Consider the following 21,536-nt stretch of genomic DNA (forward strand, 5'->3'; position numbering starts at 1 on the left):
CTATAAAGACATGAGAATATTTATTCATTCGGTCTCTCTCCTTCAAGCTTATTCTTCATGTAATTAAAGCCTTTTTCTGCCTCCGAGGTGAGCACAGGGGTCTTCATGGACCTAGATTCCTGGGGTCTGAAATACAAACTCATTGTGGTTTGCTAAAACAACACAAATAAGGTGACTGTGGAACAGTGAAGGCGGGCATGTTAAGGGTTCTGTTAAGAAATAAGGCTCATGAGAAGGCCTCTCCAGGTAGCTTTCTAATGGACACATGTAAGAATTTGTGAACAGCCAGAGGATGTCCCTCTGTCTCTCCTGCCGATGATGCCAAGGGTCCAGTGTCTGGGTTCAGGACAGAGCTGATGGGCACATTTCCCTGGATGGACCATTTGTCCTCACCCACATACCTCCATCCAACTTCGTGGTGTGTCCTAGTTATGAGCACCTCATAAGCTGTGGACACCTCACACTCTATCTACACTTCCCAAACCGAACACATCTTTCACATCGTGTACACCTCACACTCCACGTGGACCTCACACTCCACGTGGACCTCACACTCCATGTGGACTTCACACTCCATGTACACCTTGCATTCTGTTTACACCTTCCACACCATGTGCACCCCACTCATGCGTACATCTCACATAAAGGACATATCTTCTATACTGTGTACACCGCTCACACCATCTCTGCTTCACACACGTTCCACATCATATGCTCTGTACCCCTCATATTCCCTGTATTCCTCACACGTGTATAAACCTCACATACTGTGTACCCCTCACCTACAGAACACACCTCACGCCCATGTCCACACCACACCCGTGTCTCACGCTCATTGCTCATATTCTGCATTAGGTATGTCCACACCTTGGTCCCAGTGTGAACACTTGCCTCCACCTATGTCTGCTTATCCCCTACTCCATCCAGAGAGAAGACACTAAGGGGGCTGTGGCATCCATCTCTTCTTTGCAGTTTCTAATATAACTTAAAAAAATCCTCACCTGAGGATATGTTTTTATTGATTTTCAGAGAGAGAGAGAGAGAGAGAGAGAGAGAGAGAGAGAGAGAGAGAGAGAGAGAGACATTAATTGGCTGCCTTTAGTAGGTGCCCAGCCAGGGATCGAACCTGTTACCTTTAGGTGTAGGGGACGACGCTCCAACCAACTGAGCCACCAGGCCAGGGCTCTATTTTAAACTTTTTACTTGGAATCTTCCTGCCTAGAGAAGGCCAGGCCTTCATGTAAGGGCTGAGGGAGGAGTATCTCTGGGCAGAGGAGAGAACTGGTGATGGGAGGCCTGGTGATGGGGGCAGCACATGTGGCAAGATCCAGTGGGCAGCTGTGGGGGCCCGGGGAGGGGCCTTGGCTCCCTACCCCTCTACCGTTGCCTCCATTCTTCCCAATCGGCCCACCTGCCAGCCTGGGGGGCTCCAAGGAGCTGGGATTAAGGCACACACAGCCGTTGGGCTCTAGGGACAGACACCAGCTGTTGCCCCCAGCAGCTGCCCCAGGCATACGCTTCCAAGGGGAGATCGCATGCCTTGGGGCCTGATTCTCTCCTCTAAACCTGCCCACCCCTGGCCAGTGGCACCAGGGCAGGTTTCCTGGCAGAGAGAGACAGAGGGCAAGGGCCTCGTGAGTGGTATCCAGGCCGCCTGGGACACCTGTCATCTGCCTCTGCTCCATTTCTTGTCTTGCCACCTCCATGAAGCACTCCTGGATTGCTGCTCCTCCCCCCACCCCCGGTTTTGAAAAGTGATTTACAGTTTATGTGCCCCAATAGGCCTACTGTCCCTCCATTCCTCAAGCATTCTGTAAGCACCTACTCTGTTCCCAGACTCCAAGTTAGGCACTGTGGCAGGCCTTACTAAGGTGTTTCAGACAGGGTCTCTTGGCCTCTGGGAGCTCCATCTAGTGGGGAGAGGGAGACCCACAAATGAGTCATCAAAATACCCTATGGGAGTACCCAGAGTGGGTGACAAACTCTCCTGTGAATCTCCAAGAAGACTTCCCCAAGGGGGACATATTGGGACTCTTCTTGGGTATTGAAGGATGAGAAGGAGTGGCCAATGGGAGAACTGAAGGAAAAGGCACTATAGGCTTAGAGAATCACAGAAGCAAAGGCCAGAAGGCATGACAACATGCTACAATGTTCCCCCTGTGGCTGACGTTGCATCTGGGGTTCCTTTGGTCATTTGGGACCTTTGGTAATTTGTGATTCCCTCAGATCCCCCAGAGGGATAAATGGGGGTCTGAGGTAAAGCCCACCAGTTAAGACAAGCAAGACAACAGGTTAAATCAAGGGTAGATGGCGGAGTGAGGAGGGATTGCAGGGGAGGACAGCAAACTTGTGCCGTGGAGAGAGAGCCTGGACTGGAGCCCAGAGACCAGGGTTTTCACTGTGCTGGCTGTGTGCTGCTGTGTGATACTCTCTGAACCCTTCCCTGCCCCTTCCCAGGTCTCACTTTCTCCATGTAGAATGAGCTATCAGACTCCTGGCTCCGCTCACACCAAGGAAGAGGTCTTGCCATGGTTCCTGCTGCTGCCTGGCCTCCCAGCCTCCCTCGTGGGCCTCCCTTCCCGGTATGGAGGGCAGAGGCCTGTTCTTTGACTGTTCCCCTGGCCCAGCACAGGGCTGGGTGGGTGAGGCAGAAGCCTGAGTGAGGCTGGGGCTCAGCATGAGATGCAGAAACCTGTCCCTCAGACTGAAAGGCACTTGACTAGGAGGTCCCCACCCCAGGGGACACCAGGGGCCATGCATGTCATAGTCTTTGGCTTCTTCTGAAGAGATAGCACAACCTCTCGGGCCGTGTCTGAACTTGGCTTTCAAGAATATGGTTCTGGCTCAGCTGGTGTGGCTCAGCAATTGAGTGTCAACCTATGAACCAGGAGGTCATGGTTCAATTCCCAGCCAGAGCACATGCCCAGGTTGCGGGCTTCATCCCCAGTAGGGGACCTGCAGGAGGCAGCCGATTAATGATTCTCTCTCAACATTGATGTCTCTCTCTCTCTCTCTCTCTCCTCTCCCTTCCTCTCTGAAATATATATATATATATATATATATATATATATATATATATATATATATATATATTTAAAAAAATAGAATATTGTGCTGATCTTGCCTGACCAGAGACCAGTGCCTGGAGCTGTGTTCTCAGGGGTCTCCTGTGGAGTTAGAGGACAGATCAACTCAGACGCCATTGCTGGCTCTGCCCCTTACTTATCTTGGTAAGTCACTTCTCCTTTCTGAGTCTCACTTTTTGAAGCTGTAAAATGTGACTAGTCCCAGCACCCATCTCCTAGGACTGTAAGAGTTCAATTTGCCAAGGCATGTGTCTCGTGTGGTGCACAGCAGGAGCTTGGGGATTATTATTGCCTTGCTTGCTCTCCCTTTGGATGGAAGCTATGAGCAAGCAGTGGGTGGGGTGGGGATGGGGCACTGGGTGGCCTGCTATTCTGGGCTATGGACTTCTTGGAACTGGGGGCCATGGTGGGGTGTGGGGCCCCTGGAAGTGTAGGTAACCATGCAGCCTGTGAAGTATTGTCTGCAGCAGCGGGCGTCACTGCCTCCACTGTGCGCATGGGCAGCCTGCCAGTCGCCCCCAAACAAAGCCTGGTCCTGGGGGAGCAGAGCAGACTGATGACAGATGCAGAGAGGCTGGTGCAGGCAGGGCTAGGAGGTGGGGGCTGGGAGAGGCCCAAGGAAGCAGCTCTGTGCAAGGCATCCCCAGAGAAAGCTGGGCCCAGCAGAGTTTACATCTCAGTGGCCAGTGGCCCTGCCCTGCCCCAACACCAGTGACAGCATTTATTCCCATGTGCTTTCCCATTGTATAGGGAATCTGTAGCAACCTGCCCAGGGCCCTCATAAGTTTAGCTAAGGCAGCTCTGGGACAGAAACATAGGTTTCTTGGTTCTACATACCCAGCCAACTCCTCAAAGCCCAGACCTTGGGGACAGGGGAATGGAGTCAATGGCTTCTTGAGGCCCCATTAATGGCCAGCATTCTCTGAATGAATAAAAATGAACTTGCCCCACTCATGCCCTTGAGGCAGGGATACTTTCACCTGTGTTACTCAAAGGCAAACACAGGGTCACCAGGGGCTGGCACTGATTTGATTTCTCTATGGTCAAGAGGGTCACCCTCTGCCCTGACATTTGGCCTCTGACCCATCTGGCTCAGGGGTTTTGGGTCTCACTGCCCCTCCTTAGTGATTTTCAGATGCGGGCTCAGATTGTGCTTGTCCCAGGGACTAGGGAGAGGCAGGGAAATGGGGAGAAAGAGATATCTGGTCTTTGGGACTTGCTGGGTCCATCAAATTTGCTCCCATTCCATTCAGTCCTTCCCCTCCCTCTTCTTCCCTCTACAGCCTAACCTCCTATTTCACTCTTCATTATGAAGATTTTCAAACATTTAAATAGACACAATAGCACAATTAGCCCCATTACCAGCTCCCGCAACCATTAACCCACGTCCAAATGTGACCTGTTAACATCCTGCCCACTTCCTCCCCTCCTGTATTATTTTGAAACACATTTCAGACATCATATTATTTCACTTATATATATTTGATTATATATTTATAAAAGGTAAGAACCAATTTTTACATGCGCACAATACCATTAGTGGCTGGAAGTGTTAAAAAATCAACAATAATTCCTTAAACCAGTGGTCGGCAAACTCATTAGTCAACAGAGCAGCAAACCGCGGCTCACGAGCCGCAGTTTGCCGACAACTGCCTTAAACCATCAAATATCCAATTAGTAATCAAATTTCCAATGATCTCATAAATGTTTTCGTTTCTTTGAATCAGGATCCAAATAGGGCCTATACATTGTGATTGGTTGATCTGTCTTTTAAGTTTCTTCAAACCTTAAAGTTCCTCCTCTGTAACTTTTTGTTTCCTTTGCAATATATTTATTGGAAAAAAACCACCCTGGGATGTTTGTCCTGTGGAATTTTATATGATCTATTTTCTGATTGCATACTGACAGTGTGTTTTTTTTTAAGTTTTATATACTGATATAATTTTTAGCCTGAAACATGGCCACCTAGCAGAAGATTACATTTTCCAGATTCCCTTGCAGTGATCTGTGGCCATGTCAGTAAGTTCTGCCCAATTAGGTCTGAGTGAAAGTGATTTGCATGCAACTTCTTGATTATGACTTCTTGTCTCCTTTCTTTCTTCCCTCATTGGCTAGAATATGGGTGAATGGAGCTGGAGAATCCATCTATGGTAGACAGAATAATGGGCCACCAAAGATGTCTACATCCTAATCCCAGAACCTGTGAGTATGTTATCTTACAAGGCATAAAGGACTTTGGAAATGTGATTAAGTTAAGGATCTTGATGGGGAGATTAACCTGGGTTATCTAGGTGAGCCCAATGTCATCTCCTGTGTCCTTATAAGAAAAGACAGAGGCAAGTAAGCCAGAGTCAGAGAAGAAAATGTGACTACAGAAGCAGAGGTTGAAGTGCTGTGTCCATGAGCCAAGGAATGCAGGTAGTTTATAGAGCTGAAAAAGGCAAGGGAAGAATTCTCCTCTAAAGCCTTCAGAAGGAAAGCTGCTCTGCCAACATCTTGATCTTAGCCTTGTAAGAACCATTTCAGACTTCTGACCACTATAATTGTAAGATAATAAGTTTGTGTTGTCTTAAACCACCAAGTTGTGGCAATGTTTTAGCAGCAATAAGAAATTAATATACCATCTTAGATTTTGTGATGGAAGTGGCTTATTGAAGATTGCAGAGCAACAAGATAGAAAGAACCTGGGTTCCCAGTATTGTTGGGCTGCTATACAAGTCTTTGACCACAGCCCTGAAATTTTATGTAAGAAAGGAGTAAATAAAAATTTTAGGTGTTTTTGTTGTTGTAGCAGCCTAACTTGTCTCCTAATGAATACCTACTATGCAAGTGGGTCCTGAGAAATAAAATGTGTAATGCATGTGGATGGCTGAGATAAGCCCAGGACATTATGTGAACATAAACAAAGGAGGTAAGGAATAGATGTTAGACTAACTTGATCACAGCTAGGTAAGTAAAGATTGTTCTCTTCATTTTGCAGATAGGGCTAAGAGATCGGTGAATCTCCCCAAGGCCAACAGATGGTGTGTTTCTAAGATGGAAGGAAAGATTCTGAAGTCACTTCTGGGAAGTAAGAGCCACATAAAAGGAAGCAGTGTAAGTCATGTGGTTAAGCTTGTGGGCTCTGGGAGTCATACCATGTAGGTGGTTCTCTTAACTCTGCCACTAACTGTGTGATTTTGACAAGTCCCTTAAATACCTGAGCCTCAGTTTCCACATCTCAAAAGTGGAGATATTAATTTACATACACAGACTTCTAGAATAGTTGATGTTTAAGAGCTCCTGACCACAGAAGGGGGAAAGAAGTGAAAGGGTTTGTTCTGCCTGGCCCCTCCTTCCATCAGCCTCTCTTTTATCCTACAGGAGGATGGAGACCTTGCTTGGCCTAATGGGGAGCAACTGTCAGTAAATGTGTAGAATCCAGGTATAATTGTATTAAAAATGTTTCCCAAGGCCAGCTCTCTGGTAACTCTCACCTCTCATAGCTCTCAGGAGGAAGGACCAGAATAGAACTGGCAGTTTTATCACTTGTTGCAAATGGCTCCCATTGGCTTAGCTCACTTGAATATTCTTTCAACAAACCATGTGTTTTCACTTGGTGCCCAGCTCTGAAAGATGTAAAATTGAATATGTTTTGATCTTTTCCTCTAAGTCTCTAATGTTCGAGAGAGGAGGATTATTGAGGAAATATTTGCTAATTAGTGCTAACTAGAGGAACCAGAATAGGCAAAGCAGAGAATTCTAAAAGGACATAGTTTTAGCTCCAGCCAGTGTGGCTTGGTTGGTTGGAGTGTCATTCAATTCCAGGTCAGGCACATACCGAGGTTTTGGGTTTGATCCCCTGTTGGTGTATGTACAGGAGGCAACTGATCAATGTTTCCTTCTTATATGGATGATTCTCTTTCTCTCTCTCCCCTCTTCCCCCTGTCTTCCCCTCTCTCTCTAAAATGAAAAAAAAAGTTAAAAAATTAAAAGGGCATAGTTTTATAGGGACAGTCCAACAAAAGAATATAAAGTTCATGACTTCTGAAATAAGACCTAAGTTTGAATCCCAGACTTGGCACTTTGGGCTGTGTGTTTTTAGACAGACTCTTTAACCACGTTGTGCGTCAATTTCCTCATCTAAAAAATGGTGTACCAAAACTTGAGAGCAATCAAGGTGTTCTTCAATAGCTGAGAGGACAAACTGTGATACATCCAGACAATGGAATATTATTTAGTGCTAAAAAGAAATGAGCTATTAAGCCATGAAAAGACATGGAGGAATCTTAAATGCTTATTACTATGTGAAAAAAGCCAATCTGAAAAAAGCTCATACTGTATGATTGCAACTATATGAAATTCTGGAGACAGTAAGATCAGTGTTAGCTAGGGCTTACGGGGTAGGGAGAGATGAATAGGCAGAGCACAGGATTTTTAGGGCCATGAAACTCTTCTACAGGATACTATAAAGGTGGATGCATGTCATTATACTAGTACATTTGTCCAAACAGATGGAATTTACAACACTAAGAGTGAAACCTAAGGTAAACTATAGGCTTTAGATGATTATGATTCAATGTAGGTCCATCGGTTGTTTGACGAATGTACCACTCTGGTGCAGGATGTTGATAGTGGGGGAGATTTTGTGTGTATGGGGACAGGGGATATATGGAAACTCTCTGTATATTCTGCTCAATTTTGTTATGAACCTAAAACTGCTCTAGAAAAGAAAGTCTATTTGATTTTTACAAAGGTGTGTATCTGTTATCTATCACCATGACAATGCTATGTAATGATGCACTGCAAAACACAGTGTCTTCAAACAAGGAGCATTATTTAGGTAACTAGAGGCCCGGTGCACAAAATTTGTGCACGGGGTGGGTGTCCATTAGCCCAGCCTGCACCCTCTCCAATCTGGGCCCAGTGGGATCGGGCCTAAATGGGCAGTTGAATATCCCTCTCACAATCCAGGACTGCTGGCTCCCAACTGCTCGCCTGCCTGCCTGCCTGATTGCCCCTAACCACTTCTGCCTGCCAGCCTGATCACCCCCTAACCACACCCCTGCCAGCCTGATCGATGCCTAACTGTTCCCCTGCCAGCCCGATTGCCTCAACTGCCCTCCCCTGCAGGCCCGGTCACCCCTAACTGACCTTCCTTGCCATCCTGGTCACACCTAAATGCCCTCCAGTGTAGGCCTGGTCACCCCTAACTGTCCTCCCCTGTAGGTCTGGTCGCTCCCAACTGCCCTCCCCTGCTAGCCTGGTCACCCCCAACTGCCCTCCCCTGCAGGCCTGCTTTTCCCCCAACTGCCCTCCCCTGCAGGCCTAGCCCCCCCAACTGCCTTCCCCTGCCAGCCCTGTCACCTCTAACTGCCCTACCCTGCAGGACTGGTTGCCCCCAACTGCCCTCCCCTGCAGGCCTGGTCCCCCCCAACTGCCTTCCGCCGGCCATCTTGTGGCCGCATCTTGTGTCCACATGGGGGCGGCCATTTTGTGTGTTGGAGTGATGGTCAATTTGCATATTACTCTTTTATTAGATAGGATGAGTCTGTAAGTGGGCCATTCGGATTGGGCTATTCTCCTGGACTCACCTAGGAAGCTGTTCTGGGCGCAGCTGGGCTCACATGTGGTGGCCAACTGGCTGTTGGCTGTTCCAGGCTGGCCTTGACTGGGGTGACGGGGGCAGCTCAGCTCTTCTCTATCTCATCGTCAAGAAGGCTAGTCTGTACATGTTTTCACTGGGGTGGCAATAGTGCGAAAGTGGGCCACACCAAGTTACATGATTGAACTCAGAATTGAGGGAGAAATGTGCCTCTTGCTGTGAAGAGCTACAAAGTCATGTGACAAAGGGCATGGATACTAGGAGGAATGAAGAATAGGGCTCATTCATATAATTAATCTACCACATGGGGATAATAGTGTGTTTACTCCACAGGACTGCTGCAAAGATTAGATGTGGTCAGATATATGTGTTTAATATAGACCTGGCCCGTAATAGAAACATATAAAGTAGTTAGTTCCTCTCCACCACAGAAATCTTAGGCTTCTCCTGGGACTTTTTGGATAGAGTAGAAGATTCTGATATTTTCTGGAGCCACAGCAGCAAAGGTTACCAAAGCTTAGAGGAGCTACACTGGGATTCTCTGCCATGTATCTGCTTTAGCTGTTTCTCAGGTTTGGTTTTCAGCCTTAACAAGCACAATGCCGCTGGCTGGCACACATTCACTCATCATTCACAGAGTTATGTTCATCTGAATAGATCCCTACCCAATGAAAGGAGTCATCGAAAGCCTTCCAAACCATAAGCTTCCCTCCTACTACACAGTCAGTACCTGATAAATGAAAATGGATTCTCCTGCCTTTTGAGCAATGATGATGATGATGATGATGATAACAATAGTAATAACTCCCACCTACTAACTAGGCAAAACAACCTCATCTGATTCTTCCACTAACTCACCAAGGTTAGTACTGTTATGATCCCCATGTTACAGATGAAGGCACTGAGGCTCAGAAAAGCCTTTCAGCTAGCAAGTGGTGGATTTGGGCATTGAACCCAAGTCTCTCCAACTCCAAGGCCAGTACTCTTAACTACTTCACCTTTTCTCCCTTAAAGGTCTTGTGCTTACTTGGCTCATTTCAAGTCAGAGGCCACTGGACATTCGTATTCCTTTCTGCAAGCCTACTTTAGCCATTCTCCATGTCTCTCACATCACTCTCTGACAAGGAATGGCAGATCTGTAGAGAGGGGTTGTGATTGAAAGGGAAATTTTCCAGGTCTGTACAGGAGAGAGACCCCCCAATCGGCAGGGCTGTCCTCTCTCCCAGAGTTACACTTGAAATCACCCTTCCCTTGAAGGCCAATGCCTGCTGGTCATTCCTGGGGATAGCCTGAGGTCTTGGACAAAACCAAGGCCCTGAAACTGGCTTTCCTCCCAGGGCCTTGACCTCTCATAGCTTGTATCTAGGGGTCAGTGAGAAGCAGGACTACAGGAGGGAAGACAAGGCCCCAAACCTCAGGCCTGAGTTGGAGAAACCTGAGAAGGCCCCCGGAACAGCTGACTGTGGGCGCCACGTTTGGGAGGCGGCTGCCCCCTCCCCCCACACTGGCTGTGCTGTGAGTCACGGGTTTTAAGCTGAGCACTCTGGGAGATTAACCAGCTTTGTGACCAGCTGCTGGAGGAGGATACTTGGCCGAAAGAAGCAGGATAAAGTTACCCTCTCAGAAGTTTATAGGAAGGCCCATAAATGCCCCCAACTGCTGTGAGGCCCATGATCTGGGTGCTCTAGGTGCTCCCCCAGGCCAGGCCCTCAGTGGCTGTACTTACCCCCCACTCCTCACCTAGTCAGCGGGTCCTGCTGATCTGGCACCTATTGAGAATGCCCAGTGGTTCCAAGAGGGGTGGCGGGCAACGGGCCTTCCTATCCGGATGATACACATTAGGAACAGAACGCAGGCCGGAGTCAGTGGGGAGGACCTGGTGGGAAGTTCCCAGAGCAGGATGGTGGGCCAGTGACACCAAGGCTGTCCCAGGCAGGGTGAAATGGACAGGAAAGACCCACCCCAGGGCTCCAGAATGCATTATGGGGCTGAAAGGGAGCCCTGGGATGGGGAGTCAGGAGGCTTGGGTTCTAGTCGACTCTGCCACTGACCCTCTGGCTGTATAGTGTCCTCATTCACAAAAAAAGAGGACTTCCTTAGACCAGTTGTTTTCAGATAGTCCTCTGTGGAGTCCGGCGTGATTCGGAAGTGCTACAGGGGTTCCACAAGGGCTGGGTTAGAATTTCCGGCTGGTAGGTTTCTCCAACTATCGTCCAGAACTCTTCGGCCCATTTCACATATTTGTATTCATCAAAACAACCCCATTTCCCCCACCGATTAACTATCCGTCAGCCAGAAGTGATTTATTGAGAGCCTGCTATGTGGCAGGCTCTGTTGTACCTGGTGGAGAACAGTGGTGCTCTTTGTAAGAAATACACGTGACACATTTGAACTAACAAAACTAATGTACAACAACAACACGTTACCTCGGCGTACTTTATGTGCAGTGTCTCATGTCAGAACTTAACTGGAGATAGGATTCCTCTCCTAAAGAGGTTTGGCTTGGGGTGATCTACTGGGTGCCTTCTGTTTACCTGACTCCATTCCCAGAGCCCCGTTCCTCAAGGAAGACCCAGTAAGGGGTAAAGAGGAGGCATCTTGTGCCCAGGCTGGCCCTGTCGAGGGGGTTTCTCCACATGTTGGAGGGCACAGTCTGAGGGAGCTCTGTGCCCCCTCTCTACTGGGGCCTGAAGGGATGTGGGCAGGAGGATGGTGCCGGCCACAGCTTCTGTCCTGGATTCAAAGATGGGGTGTTCAGGAGAGCCCACACTGGCCCTGGTCCCCATCAACCTATTCACACGGTCCCACCGGTGCCACTACCAATGCCAGCCCCTGCCCTGTGCCAGATGTTTTATAAACAGCTCCTTAACCCTGGAAACTGGGTATTTTCAGCCACATTTTACAAATGAGGAAATAGAAGGAGCCCTCCAGGCCAGGCCTGTGCTAAGTGCTAGGAACATACCAGAGAGTCGGTCAGGGACCATCCTAGTCCAGTGCGAGATAATGAAAATAACAACTAACCCTTATATACGACCTACCACATACAGGGACTTCTCCTAAGTTACCTCAGCCTCCTAACACCACCATATGATTTCCTTCTCATTTTATAGATGAGGAAACTGAGAAAGATTAGCATCCAAGGTCATAAAGCAAGTAAGATAGATCTTGGGTTTGAACCACATTTGCTGTGCTAACAGCCAAATTAACATCATTCTGCTAGCATTCCTCGACACTGTCACTGGGGCGATCAGGAGAACAGGACAGACCTTGCCATCCCACAGCCCCACCCTAACATGGGAGGCACATGTGTAACAGAGGTCACCACCGCCCAGGCTGAGCAGAGCAGCACCTGGGTCAGCACAGGGCGACAGGGGCAAGGAAAGATCTGTGTGTGAACCCTGGCTCTGCCTCTGACCAATGAAGTGACCTTGGACAAGGCATATAACCTCTCTGAATCTCTACTGCCTCGTCAGAAAGATGGGGATAATAGTACCCATTGTTCAGGATTGATTTAGGATTAAGCAGATAATGCACACACATCCTCACTGTGTGAGGCAGACAGTGAGCACCCAGGGAACGGTAGCTGTTGTTAGTAACAGTACTAAGGAGGGGATGGAGAGAATGAGGAAGAGGAAGATTTTGGACTTGTCTCTCTCTGAGTTCTGTTCTTGGCCAGAGGCTGGCCTGCTACACCCAGCCCTTCTCTCCAGCCCCAAGTCTGTCCAGGCACCTGCTGTGGGTCCTGGCATCCCCAGGCAGGGCCGGGGCAGGGCCAGGGTGAGGCCAGGAGGGCGGGTGAGGACAGCTCAGCCCAGTTCCTCACTGCTGGGGAGCGTGGTGAGGGGGCAGGGCTGCTCCTGGCAGCTTGGTGCCTCTGTGGGCGGAGAGAGGACATGTGTGCACATGGAGGAGTGAGTGAGCACAGGGCTGGCCTGACCCTCCTGCCTCTCAGAAATGAAGGTCCTAGGAGACTTTCCTAGTTGTTGGTGGGCAGGAGCAGGGTGCATAGCTCCGCCTGCCCAGGGCCTCAGCTCAGTGAGCAGCCCCTGCCATGATCATGTGTCCAGACCTGCCTCCGTTCCCAGCGAGCTCCTACCTTCAGGAGCTGCAGATGGCATTGGAGTAGCCCAAGCCTGGTGTGAGCCAACATTCTGCAAGGAGAGGGGAGAGCGGGGTGGGGTGGGGGTACCATGGGGACGGCTTCCTGGTGGAGGTGGCTCCTGCGCTCTAGGAAAAGGAGAGGCCTCCTTCCAGGCAGAGGGAACAGCAGGTGCAAAGGCCCAGAGCTTTATCTATGGCATTGAATAGGAACTGCCAATTCCAATACAAGCTCTGTCCGGATCTGATTATTTTTGGTAGAAAATGGGCTGTTAAAGCAAGTCTGGGGCCCTGAGTTAGATCAAGGTTGGGGATGGGCTTGAGGGGACAGGCTGGAGTTCAGAGCAGGTGAAATGCAGGGATCAGGACTCCCCTCCTGTGGTCTTCACTCTGCACCAGAGAGTTGGGGCCCTGTGGGGTACATGGCTGAAATAGCGTTGCTGGGACGTAGGTAGCTTGTTGGGGGAGGGTTTGTGCCCCAAAGGCTGCAACTGCAGAAGGGACCTGAGCAGCGGTCCCCAAGGAAGACTGAGAGTTCTTCCTGATACCCCTAAACTACACTCTAAGAATGGAGGTGTCCCATATAGTCTGGTCCAGAGATACGTGGTTTCACACACGGGTTAAGGTCCTGGGTGGGGACACAGTCCACATAGAGTAATAACAGGGACTGTCATTCCAGAGAAGCACCCTCAGTAAGACCTCCAATCAGACCTCCTGACAGCCCCAGAGGGATCCCATCACAGGTGGCCACTGCTCACTGTGGCACACAATCAAGCGGCCTGCACTTGACCCTCCAAGCCTGACACAGGGTGAGACACCTTCAGGCCTCTGCCCTCCGCAGCCTTGCTCCAGGAATCCTCAGGCCTGCGATCAGCCATCAGCGATCAGCGACAGCCGCAGAGCCGGTGGCACACGTGCGCCTGCCGCCGGAGGCCGCACACACCCGCGCACACGCCAGCGAGGGCTAACGAGCTCACAGCCCTCCTCGGGCGGCGGGGCGGCGGGAGGAGGGAGCCAGTTGTCAGGCGGGGACTCGCGGTCACACAGCATTAGCCCTGCGGCCGTCCCACCAGGTGCGGCCACTGCCCCTAATCCCTGGCCCTGGCCCGCTAAGCCGGGCCTGAGCGACGCCACAGCTGGGGTCGGCGGGCCACGCGCCGCCCATCACCGCAGCCCCGGCCCACCGCCCTCCCCTGCCACGCGCCCACCGCGGGGCCCCTCCTCACGCTCCACCCATTCTCACCTCCCCCTGCCTTTGCACAGTCCGCCCTCCACCCACTGACCCTGTGCTCCCAGCTCCATCTATCCCTTAGCACCCGACTGCCCCGCCCCCAGATCCTCCTCCTATTTGCCCATCAGCCTCCCTGGGGGTCTCCAGGCAGGCTGGCGCTGCACCCCCATGCCAGCCTCCCCACCACAGGCCCTGCAGTGTTCAGCCCGGCCCAGCCCTGCCCCAGAGCCTCCCACCTGCCTGCTCCAAGCCCACCCCCTCGATCCTGCCCCAGAGCCTCCCACCTGCCTGCTCCAAGCCCACCCCCTCCATCGGATCCTGATTTGGGCTTCCCCCTCCTCACTCTCACTCTCCACCCCTCTTTCTCACCTGCTCCGCCCTTCTCAGCTGGCCAGGCCTCACTTACCCCCACCCCTACCTGGATTTGTAAAGGTTGGAGGGGGGGTTCCTTCTTTCTCTGCCACCCATATTTACAGCCTCCACGTGCTCATGTTATTTTCAGCAGAACTCACCTTCCCCCAAGGCAGCCAAACTTCCAGTTTTAATCCTCTGAATCTTACTAGACCCCCAGATGGATTCCAGAATCTTTGGGGGATCCCAGGGCCTCTTTGAACCTGAATTTTACTTGTTTGGAGAAATAGAGGTGTGCTATAGATGACTTCTGAGGACCCTTTTGCCTTTTCTTATCCCACAACATTAGCAAGGTCATGTGTACTTGGGATCATCTGAATGTTGAAGACAGATAAGTGTGGGAGGGCTCCCACTGACCATGTGTCCCCACCCCATCTCATCCCCTCACCTGGCTTTCAGGGTCTGAGGCAGCCACGGCAGCCTTTAGCCTCTGGTGTGCGGGGTGGGTAAGAGAGGACAGGGAAAAATCTGGGTGCTTAGGTCTTGGATCAGGGCTTGGAGCTGGCTGTGTGTGTATGTGGGTTTCTGCCACCTTGGGATGTCCCCTGGAAGGCTGTGCCTCTGGGACTGGCCTGCTGGGGGTCCTGGCCTCAGGCACTGCCAGGGTTGGTGCTGATGGACAGCCCCGGCAGGTGGGAGCCGGCTGGTCACCCCTGCCCACCTGTCACCCTTCTGCTCGAGTGACCAGCTGCCTGACCCACTGACCAACTTCCTGCTGCTTCCCAGCACCCTGGGCACAGCGTGATCAGGGCTGCAGTGCCCCGCCCCCTTTCCTTCAGCTTTTCCCAACAACTTGCTGGCCCAGAGCACACAGGCACACAAATATCACACCTGTGCAGGTTCACACGGCACACACAGACACGGGCACTAATACAGGGCTGCATGCATGCATGCTGCACATCGAAGCCTGCTTCATACTCGTGCAAACAGCCAAGTTGCTTCTTCCCAGGTGGGAGAATGTGGGCACTAGGGCCCCGGAGTAAAGGCTAAGGCATTGTCTGGGCCACCAGACACCAGTCCTGGCTCTGCGATATCCTAACTGTGTGATCTTGTCAACTTCCCTGTACCACAGGTTCCTCACCTGTTCAATGGAGCTGGTTATAATAAGTGTCTATCTCATTGTTTTGAGGATCAGAGAAACAATCCACAGAAGGTGCTTCGAATAGTTCCTAGTACAACGTAAGCCCACAATACATGTTAACTGTTAACGTTATTATCCAGTGGGGGCCGAGAGGCTCCTGAGAACACCCTGGTCAATAATATTCCTTTAATCCGTAATTTCTGGCCATCACTGTTGAAATGGTTATAAATCACCCTAATCATATTTTTATTCCACTTTCCATAAGAAGCTGTCAATTGGCAGATGAAATCAGGATATGTCATTTCCACAGCTTACCTGGATCCTGGCTTTTATTGCTCATTCTTTGCTGTTTAATATCCCAGAAAGCTCATAAGCCTGGACCTGTGTTGTTTAGTGAGCTCGAGGCTGGAGCTCACACATCATCTCTTCAGAATCTGTTCTGGACCCTCCCCCAGATCAGAATCACTTGTCTGTGTGTCTCAGGATTCACATCCTTCTTTCTGGAAAGAAGACAGTGCCTGTCCCCTCTAACAGTATGACTCCTCCCATCCCCCAGGCCTCCCCAAGGGCCACCAATAGCACTTCAACAATCTTACTTCACATGCTCTTGGGCCCTCAGAGTGGGGTGTCTTGGGGCCTAAGGAGAGTGCACTTAGCGGAGCTCTGAGCTCTAGGACAATCTTCTTCAGCATCTCCTTCTTCAGGTCCACTCAGACCTCATTCCACCCTTGGCCATTTCTGAGAAATGAATGAAGTAGCCGGAGGCACACTGCCTGCCTATGGAGACAATAGATATGGGATGAAATTGGGGAGTTCCCTGCTCTGCCAACTTCTGCCCCAATAGAAAGCCTTCTATGTTCTGCTTCTTGCCCCAGACAAAACTGAAGAAACCTTGTTTTCTGCCTTTAGCATTTTCCCAAGTCTCATTCCACGTGGGTCTTCTCCTTCCTGACACCCTTCTCTCAAGCCTTTGCTAGATGTATATCCTGCCTCTGATTTGGGGGTATATTCTTCATTTATATGCCTTATTATAACTATTACAAAGTATTATCACCTCTATTATAAACCTTCCTGTATTAGTTATCCATTGCTGCATAACAAATCTCCCCCAAATTTAGCAGCTTAAAACAACCAACTTTAATCATCCCACTGTTTCTGTGGGTCAGGAATCCAGGAATCCAGGAGCAGCTTGGCTGGGACTCTAGCTCAGGGTCTCTCATAGGCTGGAATCAAGGTGTTGGTTGGCTGGGGCTGCAGTGATCTCGAAGTATGACTAGGGGAGGATCCATATGCAGCTCACTCATGTGGCTGTTGGCAGCCTCAGGTCCTCACTGGCTGGAGACATCAGTTCCTTGCCATGTGGTTCCCTCCGTGAGGCAGCCAACAACATGGAAGCTGACTTCTCTCAGAGCAAGCGAGCTGAGAGAGAGAGAGAGAGAGAGAGAGAGAGAGAGAGAGAAAGAGAATGTACCCAAAATAAAGCTGCATCTTTTTATAACCTAATCTTGGAAGTGACAACCCATTACTTCTGCTGATATTCACACACAGAGGAAAGAGATTACATTATACCAGGAGGCAGGGGTCATTGGGAAGCATCTTAGAGGCTGCATACTGCATTTGCCATTGGGTTTCTCCCCGTGTTATCCCACCTGGCACAGTGCCCTCAGTGGATATTGTTGAAAGAAGGAAAGCAATCACCAGAAGACATTCTGCAGAGCCCCTATTATTCTATATTGCTCTACTCTTCCCTCCCTTCCCCCCAATTTTTCTTCTTCATGGGAATCATTTGCAATTACATTTTTTAAAAAAATGGTTACCTTTGACTAGCACATCTGCTCATGGGTGCCTATCTCTCTTCTCTCCTGCTTTTTGAAATCTGCCTTCAAAAAAATGGGGACATGCTTGGCATTTATCTCATGTAGATAACGGCTATGGTTACCACAAGCTCTAAAGGGACTTATTAATTTTTTCAGGGTTTCTGTCACTTCTCTTCATGTAACAGGTCAGGACCAGTTTCAGAGAAACTATTCTTTACATCAAGACCTCCACTTGTACTTACCTCTCACAGCTATGGGCTCCCGAAACTCCCTGGTGTATGGATGATTATGTCTTCTCAAATGTTCAGAGATCTACCATAGGGTAGGGATAGTTCAGCAAACACATGATGGATATTCATTAAACACATATCATGTGCTAGGACTGGACTAAGGACCAGAGAGAGATGGGGCAGGCAACTTGTAGAATTCCCAGCATCTGAATGCAACAGGAGCTCAGGAATGCTTGCTCATTCTGGGAGATAAAATTGTCAGTAAGTCCACTTGAAGTCATTATCAAGTGCTGTAGTGGCAGAATTTCTAAGAATGACTCCTAAGATTCCATGCTTTAATCCCTGGAACCTGTGAATGTGATGAGATACTGCATTGTATTATGTATGTTATATGGTACAGTTGACCTTAAAAAGGGGCGATTATCTAAGGGGGGGGGTCCTAATCTAATCCCATGAGTTGTTAACAGCAAAGAATTCTCTCAGGTAGAGAGATATGAAGTTTAAGAAGGACTCAATGCACTTACTTTATTTGCTAGTTTAAAGATTGAGAGGGTCATACAAGACAGAATGTAGGTGGCCTTAGGGTGCTGAGAGATAGCCAGCTAGGAACAGGGACCTCAGCCCTATATTCACAGTGACTATATTCTGCCAACAAATAGAATGAGTTTGGAAGCAAATCCTTGGAATATGTCTCATGTCACCCTCCTACTGACACCTTGATTTTAGCTTTGTGAGACCTTAAAATTAGAACCCAGCCAAGCCCACCCAGACTTCTGATTTACAGAATTGTGAACTAATTAATGGGTATTTTTAAGGTGTACAATGCATTTTTTTAGTATATTTACAAAGTTGCGCAGCCATCAACACTATCTAATTCCAGAACATTTTCATTTCCTCCTCTACTCCCAGCAAAGCCTATATTCATTAAGTAGTTATTCCCTATTGCCCACTTCTTCAGTCCTTGGCAATCATGAGCCTACTTTTTTATGTGTGGATTTGTCTACTCTGGACATTTCATATAAATGGGATCATACAATATGTGGCCTTTTGTGTCTGGGCTTCTTTTGCTTAGCATAATATTTTCAAGGTTCATCCAGGTTGTAGCATATACAGTACTTCATTTCTTTTTTATGGCTAAGTAATATTCCTTTATATAGATATATCACATTATATTTATTCATTCATCAATTGGTAGACATTTGAGTTGTTTCTACTTTTTGGCTATTGTGAATAAAACTGCTATGATAATATGTGAACAGTTTTTCTCCACATCCATGCCAATAATTGTTATATCTGTCTTTTATTATTATTATTATTATTAAACCATCCTAGGGGTTACAAAGTGCTATCTCATTGTGGTTTTAATCTGAATTTCTCTAATGACAATTGATTTAGAGTGGGTATTGTTTTAAGACACTAAGTTTGGGTTAATTTGTTACACAGCTATAGAAAACTAATACAGGTGCTTTCTCACACCCAAGTGGCAAAAATGGAAATGGGGCAAAAGTTGGTAACAAAATAAGCCATTTGAGTTGAAGGGCCAAAGAAGTAAACAGATGGTACTCTCATAAAGTGGGTATGGACTCTCCTGAGTGGGAGAATAGACACCTAAAATTAAAGGGCTGGACTAAATCGAGAACCAGGACAGTTACCCAGTTATGAAGGCATGACTAGGGCAGCAGGCATGGGGTGAACTCGAGGAATATCAGGAGGAAGTTGCTTCTAGTGTTTGCCCATTTCTATTGAGCCAGCCATAAGTATGGCTGTCTTAAAGATATCTCAAAGTCTGCAACATTTTTTACTTTTAGCCACAAGTCTCTTGTAGAAGGACATCTAAGTGGATGGAGACCCCATCATTGCTTAGATAGATCTCTGGAGCAGCCCTGGAACCTATTTCAATAGGCCAGCCCCCATTTTTTTGTAATCTAACCAGAGAGCTTTCGGGGACATTCCCCTCCCCTTCACCACCTTGATTCATCCATTCCTTCATCAATGAGCCAAGTTCAGTTCTAGGCACTTGGGATACAGCAGTGAACAAAATACAGATCTCGTGGGGCTCACCTTTTAGTGGGAGAGATGGTCAACAAGCATAAAGATATTGAACAAGTGAGTTATATACTCTAAGGGTAAAAGTGTTATATAAACAAAAAGAAACAGTTGATTAGGTAAGGGAGATCAGGATGCTGGAGAGAAAACACATTTCAGCAAAAACTTGAAGGTGGTGAGGAATGAGGAGGGTAGGTAGACATCTTGCAAAATATTCTAAGCAGAGGGAAAGGTTACAAAAAAAGTTCTAAGGCTGGAGCATGTCTGTCAGGTTTCAGAAACAGCAAGGAGTTCAGTGTTCCTGGAGCAGAGGAGGAGGAAGAGTAGCAGGAGATGAGAGCCAAATATTAATGGAACAACATCATGTTGAGCCTTGTAGGCATTGCCAGGACTTTGGCTTTTAGTTTGAGGAGATGGAGAGCCTTGAAGGGTTTTGAGCAGAAGGGTGTGATACCTAACTTGCATTTTAAAAAGATTGAGGGGCAAGCGAGGGGGTGGGAGGTGGGGCGGGGGGGCAGGGGCAAGGGCAAAAGCAGGAGGATTGTACGAAATCTTTTGCAATCACCCAGGTTAGAGGCAGTTGTAGCTTGGTTCATAATGGTAACAGAGGAGGAAGTAAGAGGTAGTTAGCTTTGTGTTATATAGTATTTGGAAGTAGAGCCAATAGGATCTTATGTGGGAGTGGAGAGGAGAGACAAAGAGAAGACTCAAAGGTAGCATCAAGGTTTTTGCCTGAGCTACGTGAATGATGGAACTGCCATAAGCTGAGATGGGAAAGGTTGTATGTAAAGAAAATTTGAGAGAGGAGATCAGGAGTTCACTTTTGGATAGGTTACGTTTGAGAGGTCTATTGGACACCGCACAAACTGATACTTATAAGGGTCTGGAGTTCATCTGAGAGATCTGGGTTGAGAATATAAATTTGATAGTCATCAGTATAAAATTGGTATTTTCAGCAAGACTGAAACACAACATTGATGCTTTTTCCATATAGGATTGCTTGTCCTTCCCTCTGAACAGACCCATTTTCTTTGTGCACATGAAACATTTCCATGCTATTTCTGAAAGGTGAGTCGCATCTTACTAAGTCTCTATGACTTTGCTAACCTAAAATCGCAAGCTCATGGATTTATCACCCGACTCTGATCTCTGCATTGGAAGCCACTGCTCCCAGGTAGTATCTCCGAAAAGCTGGATAGCATCCCTACGTTTCTCTTCTTTCTGGATCATATCAGTAGATGCCCTGGCAGTTTTATCTGCCATCTTTCTCTCTCTTCCTCCATCTTTAGTTTGCTGGAAGATAGATTGGTGTCAGATCAGAAAGCTCTTGGCGTGACCTTCAATACATTATATGCATGGGGAATCTTAAGTGGTGTTTTTAAGTTATAGAGTAATAGAATTTTAAGGTCAGTCCTGTCAATTATGCTCTCAGAGGCAAGGGGTGAGGACAGCTGCCAGAGGTGCCACTTCCACCACAGCCCCTCAACACAGACTTGGGGTGGGTCCTGGAGTAAGAGGTGTTCCTTAGTCTTGTTAGTTGACTATTCTCTGTTCATTTCAGGGATGGAGACACAATAGTCAGGGTGGATGTATTATGTGAAAGAGATGAGATTAGAAGCTGATGTCTGGGTTCCATGTCCTCAGCACTCTGGTGTATGAATTCGGGATCTCACATAGAGTGACAGGCAAGGTGATTGAGTTAGAACACCCCTAGGAGCCAAGCCTGGGTCCTCTCTATAACCCCCTTGCCCTTTCCCTCCTCTGAGTTCTCACTTCCCTCTTTCCTTAGGCCTGGTTCTCCCTGCCTCCTCCTCCCTCAACCGAGGCAGAGAGGGGGCCAATTCAGAGCCCTATGACTCAGGCACAGGGTGGGGGAGGATGTTTTGGATGCCGCTCTGCTGACGCTGGTGCCCTCTGTTCTTACATCCTCCTTAATTTACTGCCTGAGGAGG

This window comes from Cnephaeus nilssonii (assembly GCF_951640355.1).
Source record: "Cnephaeus nilssonii genome assembly, chromosome: 13".
NCBI lineage: Eukaryota > Metazoa > Chordata > Mammalia > Chiroptera > Vespertilionidae > Cnephaeus > Cnephaeus nilssonii.